The sequence below is a fragment of the Mauremys reevesii genome, linkage group 12 (genome assembly GCF_016161935.1).
Source record: "Mauremys reevesii isolate NIE-2019 linkage group 12, ASM1616193v1, whole genome shotgun sequence".
NCBI lineage: Eukaryota > Metazoa > Chordata > Testudines > Geoemydidae > Mauremys > Mauremys reevesii.
Window position 1 is genome coordinate 50,107,384 of NC_052634.1, and position 8,326 is coordinate 50,115,709.

Genomic DNA, 8,326 nt, shown 5'->3' on the forward strand with positions numbered 1-8,326 from the left:
CAGCCTGGGGCTCTTCCTCCCTCCTGCCAAGCCCTGACTATCAATCCCCGCCCTGGCCCTTCTTTCTTCAAGCACCATGTGGGCCCCAGGAAAAGTGTGGCAGGAAGCACCAGGGCCAAACTTGTGGGCACCAGGTGAAGCAGCAAGAATCCCAACCATCAGGGTAGCAAGTTCTAGAGCCCCAACCCATTGTGGCCACCCCAGCCACAGACCTGGCTCTAGGAGGGATGAGTCACCCAGCAGGAGGGGAAAGATTTGCTCTTGCACAGCTGGAGACAGGGAAGTTGAGCACTGGGAGCTCCAGGGCTTTACCACAAGCCAACACAAGGTCCCACTGAGATTTGAACTCAGACTGCCAGATTCAGAGTCCTGAGTGCTGCCCATTACACCATGGGACCAGTTCATACTGCCTTCTTTGCACAGTGGTGACCCTCATGGGGCTGGTTTGTGTAAGGGGCTCTTGGCCCTTTACTAAAACTTAGTGTGTGTGTGTGTGGGGGCGGGTTTGGTTGGCTAGTTCCCAGCACCAATAGAAGGGGGAAGGGCCAATGGGAAATCAGGCCCCTGAGACTGACAGGCCCCTGGGCAATGGGGAGAGGCCAAAGCTCCAAGTTAGCCGGACTGACAGGCCAGGCAGTGTAATGAGGGAGTCACCAGGCCAGGGGGTCCCATCCTCCGTGTGAGCTGGAACTGCCTGGGGCAGAGTGGGGCGGAGCTAAGGAGAGAGCAGGAGCCCGAGAAGAGCCGGGGAGCAGAGCTGGGCAGGTGTAGTGCCAGAAACTGCTCCTTGTAGGATTTTGCTACCTGCAGCAGTTACTGAGACCTGAGGTTGTTTTTATTTGCTGACTTGTCCTAATTGGCTCAAACTTGACAGTGGTTTCTCTAGCAAAGGCCAGTCCCTGCCCCCTTGGTCCAGACGTCCTCATTCACACCAGGCTGGGGTGACCAGATGTCAAAGATGAAATATCGGGACGCGGAGGGCGGAACCAAAAAAAAAAGCCGGAGGCTCCCCCCCACACCGCCAGGTGGCAGTGGCACAGCCCCATTTCCACCCAACTCTTGGCTCCAACCCCCGATACACCCCCAGCTCCCCCATCCCCTCGCTCCTGGGCCCAGCCTGGGCTCTGAGCTCTGCAGCCGAGCCGCGCTCCAGGTCCCTCCTGCAGCTCCTGGGCAAGGGGCGAACCAGGCAGCCGGGCCCGGGCCCTCCCGGCAGGAGCGTGTCTGCCCCACGTGTGTCTCCAGCCCCCGCCCACATGGGTCCTGCCCGCTCCGCACATGGGCAGCAGGTTATATCTGTGTGCGGTGCCCGGGCTCCAGGAATATTCAGGGCCGGGTGCCCTGCTCCAGCAACAGTTGGAGCTGGGTCTCTCCCCCGGCCCTGCCTGGATCGGGCCCCGGCCCCCCCACGTCTCCCCCCGCTGCCGCGACCCTGCCTGGAGCAGGTCCCAGCCCCCACCTGCCACCCCCTCGCACGTATCCCCCCCGCCGCTCCGCATCGCGTCTCTGCCTGACAGAAAGCAGCGCGCCCCTCTCCCCTGCCTGCTCTGTGCTGCCAGAGAACTGCTGTCTGCTGCCCCAGGGTCCTAGTGCCTGCCCGCACTAATGGCGAGGCAGGCTGCCCTTACCCTGAGCTTCTCCAACACCCCAAACCCTCAGCCCCAGCCAGAGCCCTCATCCCCCCTGCACCCTAATCCTCACCCCAGCCAGAGCCCTCATCCCCTCCGTACCCTCAGCCCCAGCCAGAGCCATCATCCCCCTGCATCATAATCCTCACCCCAGCCAGAGCCCTCATCCCCTCCACACCCTAATCCTCTGCCCCAGTCAGAGCCCTCATCCCCCCAGCACCCAAATCCTCTGCCCCAGCCAGAGCCCTCATCCCGCCTGCACCCTAATCCTCTGCCCCAGCCAGAGCCCTCATCCCCTCCGTACCCTCAGCCCCAGCCAGAGCCCTCATCCCCCGGCACCATAATCCTCACCCCACCCAGAGCCCTCATCCCCGCCACCCCCAAAACCTCAACCCCAGCCAGAGCCCTCATCCCCTGCACCCTAATCCTCTGCCCCAGCCAGAGCCCTCATCCCCACCCTAATCCTTAGCCCCACCCAGAGCCCTCATCCCCCCACACCCTAATCCTCAGCCCCAGCCAGAGCCCTCATCCCCCCTGCACCCTAATCCTCATCCCCAGCCAGAGCCCTCATCCCCTCCGTACCCTCAGCCCCAGCCAGAGCCCTCATCCCCCCAGCACCCTAATCCTCACCCCAGCCAGAGCCCACATCCCCTCCCCCCCCTAATCCTCTGCCCCAGCCAGAGCCCTCATCCCCTGCACCCTAATACTCTGCCCCAGCCAGAGCCCTCATCCCCTCCGTACCCTCAGCCCCAGCCAGAGCCCTCATCCCCCTGCACCATAATCCTCACCCCAGCCAGAGCCCTCATCCCCTCCACACCCTAATCCTCATCCCCAGCCAGAGCCCTCATCCCCCCTGCACCCTAATCCTCTGCCCCAGCCAGAGCCCTCATCCGCCCGCACCCTGATCCTTAGCCCCAGCCAGAGCCCTCATCCCCCAGCACCCAAATCCTCATCCCCAGCCAGAGCCCTCATCCTCCGTACCTCAGCCCCAGCCAGAGCCCTCATCCCCTGCACCCTAATCCTCACCCCAGCCAGAGCCCTCATCCCTCCACACCCTAATCCTCTGCCCCAGCCAGAGCCCTCATCCCCTGCACCCTAATCCTCTGCCCCAGCCAGAGCCCTCATCCCCTCCGTACCTCAGCCCCAGCCAGAGCCCTCATCCCCCACACCCTAATCCTCACCCCAGCCAGAGCCCTCATCCCCCCACACCCTAATCCTCATCCCCAGCCAGAGCCCTCATCCCCTGCACCCTAATCCTCTGCCCCAGCCAGAGCCCTCATCCCCTGCACCCTAATCCTCACCCCAGCCAGAGCCCTCATCCTCCACACCCTAATCCTCTGCCCCAGCCAGAGCCCTCATCCCCTGCACCCTAATCCTCTGCCCCAGCCAGAGCCCTCATCCCCCCCACACCCTAATCCTCAGCCCCAGACAGAGCCCCCATCCCCCACACCTTAATCCTCAGCCCCAGCCAGAGCCCTCATACCCTCCATACCCTCAGCCCCAGCCAGAGCCCTCATCCCCGCACCCTAATCCTCACCCCAGCCAGAGCCCTCATCCCTCCACACCCTAATCCTCATCCCCAGACAGAGCCCTCATCCCCTGCACCCTAATCCTCTGCCCCAGCCAGTGCCCTCATCCACCCGCACCCGTATCCTCATCCCCAGCCAGAGCCCTCATCCCCACACCCTAATCCTCAGCCCCAGCCGGAGCCCTCATCCCCCCACAACCGAATACTCAGCCCCAGCCCGAGCCCTCATCCCCTGCACCCTGATCCTCTGCCCCAGCCCAGAGACCCCCACAGCATGAACCCTCATCCTCAGCCCCACAGCCCTCACCCCTGCATTCCCTCCTATCCCCAAACTCCCTCCCAGAGCATGCACCACCTCCCCCTTCCTACGCCCCCACCCCCAGACCAGAGCCTGCACCCAAACTCCGTCCCAAGGCCTGCACCCCTCACCCCCTCCTGCACACCCACCCCCTGCCCCAGCCCGGAGCCTGCACCCAGCACCCAAAATCCCTCCCAGAGCCTGCACCCCTCACCTCTTCCTATGCCCCTACCCCCAGCCCAGGACCTGCACCTCATACTTCCCCCCGAAACCCCACCCAGAGCCTTAGGGTGGGGGCAGAGTTTGGGGGGGCATGGGTTCTGGGCACCACCAAAATTTCTACAAACTTGCCACCCATGCTGCCTCGCTGATGTCAGCATCTCTCTGTGAGGTCACCACCTCCTCACCACCTTCGACCAATAGTCTGAGGTCCTGCAAAAGTCTTTGTGATGTCACTGCCACACCCCTCCCTTGCTGTGCTAATGTCCTGCCCCTGGCCAGGCACTTTGGAGGTTTGAGCTACTCCCTATGGATCACGCCATTCAAGGAGCGTTCGTTCTAGGAAGCAAGCCGGCTAGACAGGAAAACATCAGACGCTGCTCCCAATGCTACACTCAGTTTTTCAGAAATTAGTCAACTTTAGGGCCAGAAGAGACCATTAGAGCATCTAATCTGACCCCCTGCATATCACAGGCCTCCTGTATGACACAAGAGCTACTTTTGGGGCAAACACATTCCAGAAAGTCATCTAGTCTTCATTGAATGACATCAGGAGATGGTGAATCCACCACTTTCCTTGGTAACTTGTTCCTGTGGTGAATCATCCTGGCTGTTGAATATTTGTGCCTTATTTGTAATATGAATTTGTCTCTTTTCACCTTCCAGCCATTGGGTCTTGTTATGCCTTTCTCTGCTTGATTAAAGAGCCCTTTCATATCCAATATTTTCTCTCCATTAAGGCCCTTCAACACTTCAATGAAGTCACCTTTCAATCTTCTTTTGATAAGCGAAACAGATTGAGCTCATTCAATAGCTCACTAGAAGGCATTTTTCTCCAGCCCTCAGAACATTTGGTGGCTCTTTGGTCATCAGATTCCTGAACTGCAGCTGGATGTGGCTCTTGTTCTTCTGCACAGCACAGCTCCTGGAGAAGAGGGATCTGCAAATGTACATTCATATGACAGCTTTGTTTAATTGATGAAAACATAAACTAGACACTTAGAGGATTGGAACTGATTTCAGCTGATGGACAGCTTTGCTAGGTTTTTATGCATTTGGACAGCAAAATGTTGAGTTTTACATTCATATCAAGCACCCCCGTATAGTGGAGCCCCTGAACAGAATGGAGAATGGAAATGAAAATGTTTTCCTTTTTTTTGAAAAAGGAAAGAAGGTTATAAAACAACACAGGGGTTTGAACTAAGGACCACTTGACCAGCAGTCAGGCACTCTACCACTGAGCTATGCCCCCACGACAGCAAGAGTATCGAATTGTGATCTCCAGGACTTTTCAGGACGGACCCTGCTTCCTCGAGCTCCTTTGCCATTCCCAGACCACAGGAGGTTTTAAAAATGGGGTTTGATTAAACTTCTTAAATGTGGTAAACACCACAGCTTGCACACCCACTGATATAGCTTCTCCCACTGACATAGCTGCCACCTCTTGGGAAGTGGATTAACTACACCCCCAGGAAAACTCTCTCCCACCAGCACAGAGCAGTGGTTCTCAAGCTGTGGGTCAGGACCCCAAAGTGGGATGTGACCCTGTTTTAATGGGGTCACCAGGGCTGGCATTAGACTTGTTGGGGCCTGGGGCTGAAGCCAAATGTCTGAGCCCCACCACCCAGGGCTGAATCCCTCAAGCTCTGGTTTTGCCCTCCCCTCACTGGGGCAGGACTCAGGCTTTGTCTCCCCTGCCTCTGCCCAGTGTGGAGGGGCTTGGTCCCTCTTTCCAGGGCCATGTAGTAAGTTTTTTTTGGCAGAAGGAGGTTGCAGTGAAAGGAAGTTTGAGAAACCCTGGCATAGAGCCTCTGAATATGTCTAGACTTGGCTCCCTGTGGCAGATCAGACACTGAAAGTACAGCCATGGAGACACCACACACCAGCCTTGCCTAGCAGGCAAGAATCAAACCTCCACAGAAAGATGCCTGTTGTTTTTTAACCCATCTCCCTAAGCCCTCAGCCAGCACCACTTAACAAAGGGGCTTTTCTACACTATGGTTCTGGTCTCACTAAAGGGTCATTTCCAATTGTTTGCTCAGACCAGCATTAGGGAAAATGGTGCCCTTGGCAAAGCTTGTACTTTGGCACTTCCCCATTGCCCCTGGACGATCCCCACTCCCCCTTTACCGCTAGCTCCTGCACTCCCAACCCTTGCACCTCCTTCACCCCTAACTCCTGCCCCCTCCTGTGCCCCCTTTGCCCTTAACTCCCTGGGCCACCAGCCATTGCCCCTCTCCTGCAGCCCCTTCACATAGCTCCAGCGCTGGGGGCCCCGCACTTGTTCTCCCTTTCCCTGGGCTTTGGCATCACTAGCCGCTGATTAGTGAGTAGGGTTCAGTGGTCCCCAAAATGTGGGGCATGATTCCTAGGGGGAAACAGAGGAACATTGATGGAAGCACCTCAGGGCCTGAGCCAGCCCCCATGGAGGGAGCAGCGCTCAGCCCCACTCTGCCCCAGCTCTTCCCCAACCCCACCCTCAGCCTGGGCCTCTGGCTCCCAGCTCGGCCTCGACCCCCTTACCCCTGTCTGCACCCCTTTCCCCAGCAAGCAACAGCCCCACTCCCAGCCCATGTTCTCAACTGTGACTTCCGAGGGGCCACAGCCATGGCTAAGAGGTCACAGAGTGAAATGTTTGGGGACCACTGGTTTAGGGTGATGTTCTCAATCACTTCTATGAAGTCCAATAAAAGCTATTTCTCACCCACCGACCCCTCCATCAGGACGGTCTAGGTATGTTCTGCTGCCCTTCACTCATGCAGGAAGGATAATAACATTTCATTCCATTCAATCCTAAAGTGATTTGTAACCCACCACCAGCCGAAACTGGTCATTTTGGGAAAGCGGCCCCATCATGCTGCATAGCTAGGCAGAGTAGGTGTGTCTGTGCAAACACGGTCTGTTCCTGAAGTCTTTCCCCCAGCTCCTCACTGGATGTGAGGGGGGAGCTCATTCAGCCCCTGCTTCCGCTTAGTATTTCATTCATCATCATTCATGCCCGTCACCCCAACCGGGGTATGGGCCGACAACCACAGATCTCCATAGTCTTCTATCCTGGGCCATTCGCTCTAGCTGGTTCCAGGTATAGCCCATTTTTTTGCTATCAACCTGAAGGTCGCGTCGCCAGGTATTTCTTGGGCGGCCTCTTTTCCGCTTGCCTTGGGGGTTCCACTGCAGTGCCTGTCTGGTGATGTTGGTTGGCTGCTTGCGTAGTGTATGTCCTATCCAGCCCCACCTTCTCCTTCTAATTTCTTCCTCTGCTGGGAGTTGATGGGTCCTCTCCAAGAGGTGGATGTTACTGATGGTGTCTGGCCAGCGGATCTGGAGAATCCTTCTGAGGCAGCTATTAATGAAGGTCTGGATCTTCCTGGTGGTTGTTTTGGTCTCTGTCCAGCTTGCCTAGTAGGGTCAGGTTGTTGCTCCTCATCTCTGCTGCAACCTGCGCCGTCTTTCCTGACTCGTACATGGTCCTCACATTCCATGTGCCGATGGTAATCCTCCTGGTTGTAAGAAGGGTGATCGGCTTAGTGGCTTCCTCGCGGCTTTCACCACCCAGCGTCATGCATCTTCGAGTTGAAGACCCTTCTTTTTCCAGGCTAAAAGTCTCTGTTAACTCTATTGTTGGCGTTTCTGTAGCAAGCTGATTTTTACAGGGTGGAGTTGCTAGCCCCACGCCCAACCCTTCTCCTTTACACTGACTTGGGACAGGCAGATGGCCCCAAAGGACCTCTCTGGTGGAGTTGCTTAGTATTTAAAAAGGCCTTATTGTCCCTAGCTCTGCTGGCCTTAGATTTCTCCTTCTGTCCTTTTTCTAACAGCTCAGATGAGGTGGCCGAGTGGTTAAGGTGATGGACTGCTAATCCATTGTGCTCTGCATGCATGGGTTCGAATCCCATCCTCATCGGGTGCGTTTAGTTTTCACTGCTCCTTTGTAGACAACCATCACCCCCTTTGGAACAATGACAGATCAAACAATGTTGCTTCTTGCAAACAAAAACCTTCTCAGAAAGTCAGAACTCCCTTGCTTTAAATAAAATGTCTAAATCCCAGATTTCTTTAAAAAAGAAATTCTCTGGTGCTGTATTTCTTAGTTTTTATCTCAAGAGGTAACATCCTCATCTTCTCCCCCAAACACCCTGGGACCTGGCCAAATTATTAAAATACCCTCAACCCGAGCAAGGCCAGAGCAGTGAACCAGAGCTAGTGTCTAGGCCAAGCTGTTCTGAAGGAGGCAACTCAAACATTTTCTCCCTGCTTCCCTTGGCAAAGTCTGACTGAGAAAACAAAATTCCCCAAACTGAAAATTTTCTGCTGAAAAACTAATACTAGTCTGTTTGGGGACTTTGGTTTGCAAGTATTATTGTTATTATTCTCTTCTGATTTCTGAATCAGTTCAGTCTTTGTCCTCCAGGTGTGTTTCCACCAGCTGAGTTGTGGGGGAGAGAGGCCAAGTCATGATGTCTCTTCCCCTCTTTCATAGTTTCTTCCAACTTGCTAGGAAGCTCCTTTGTTACCATGTGAGTCAAGCAGTGTCCATTGTCTCTGTGCTATCTTGGGCCTGGTCTACACTAGGACTTTAATTCGAATTTAGCAGCGTTAATTCGAATTAACCGTGCACCCGTCCACACCAGGAAGCCATTTAATTCGACCTAG

At 55.8% G+C, this 8,326-nt stretch overlaps 1 non-coding gene across 1 annotated transcript; it reads left to right on the plus strand.

Annotated features, from left to right (window-relative positions):
- Positions 1-7,495: 7,495 nt before the first annotated feature.
- On the plus strand, positions 7,496-7,577 carry TRNAS-GCU. The gene has a single exon. It is a non-coding gene; the product is annotated as a tRNA-Ser (tRNA).
- Positions 7,578-8,326: the final 749 nt, after the last annotated feature.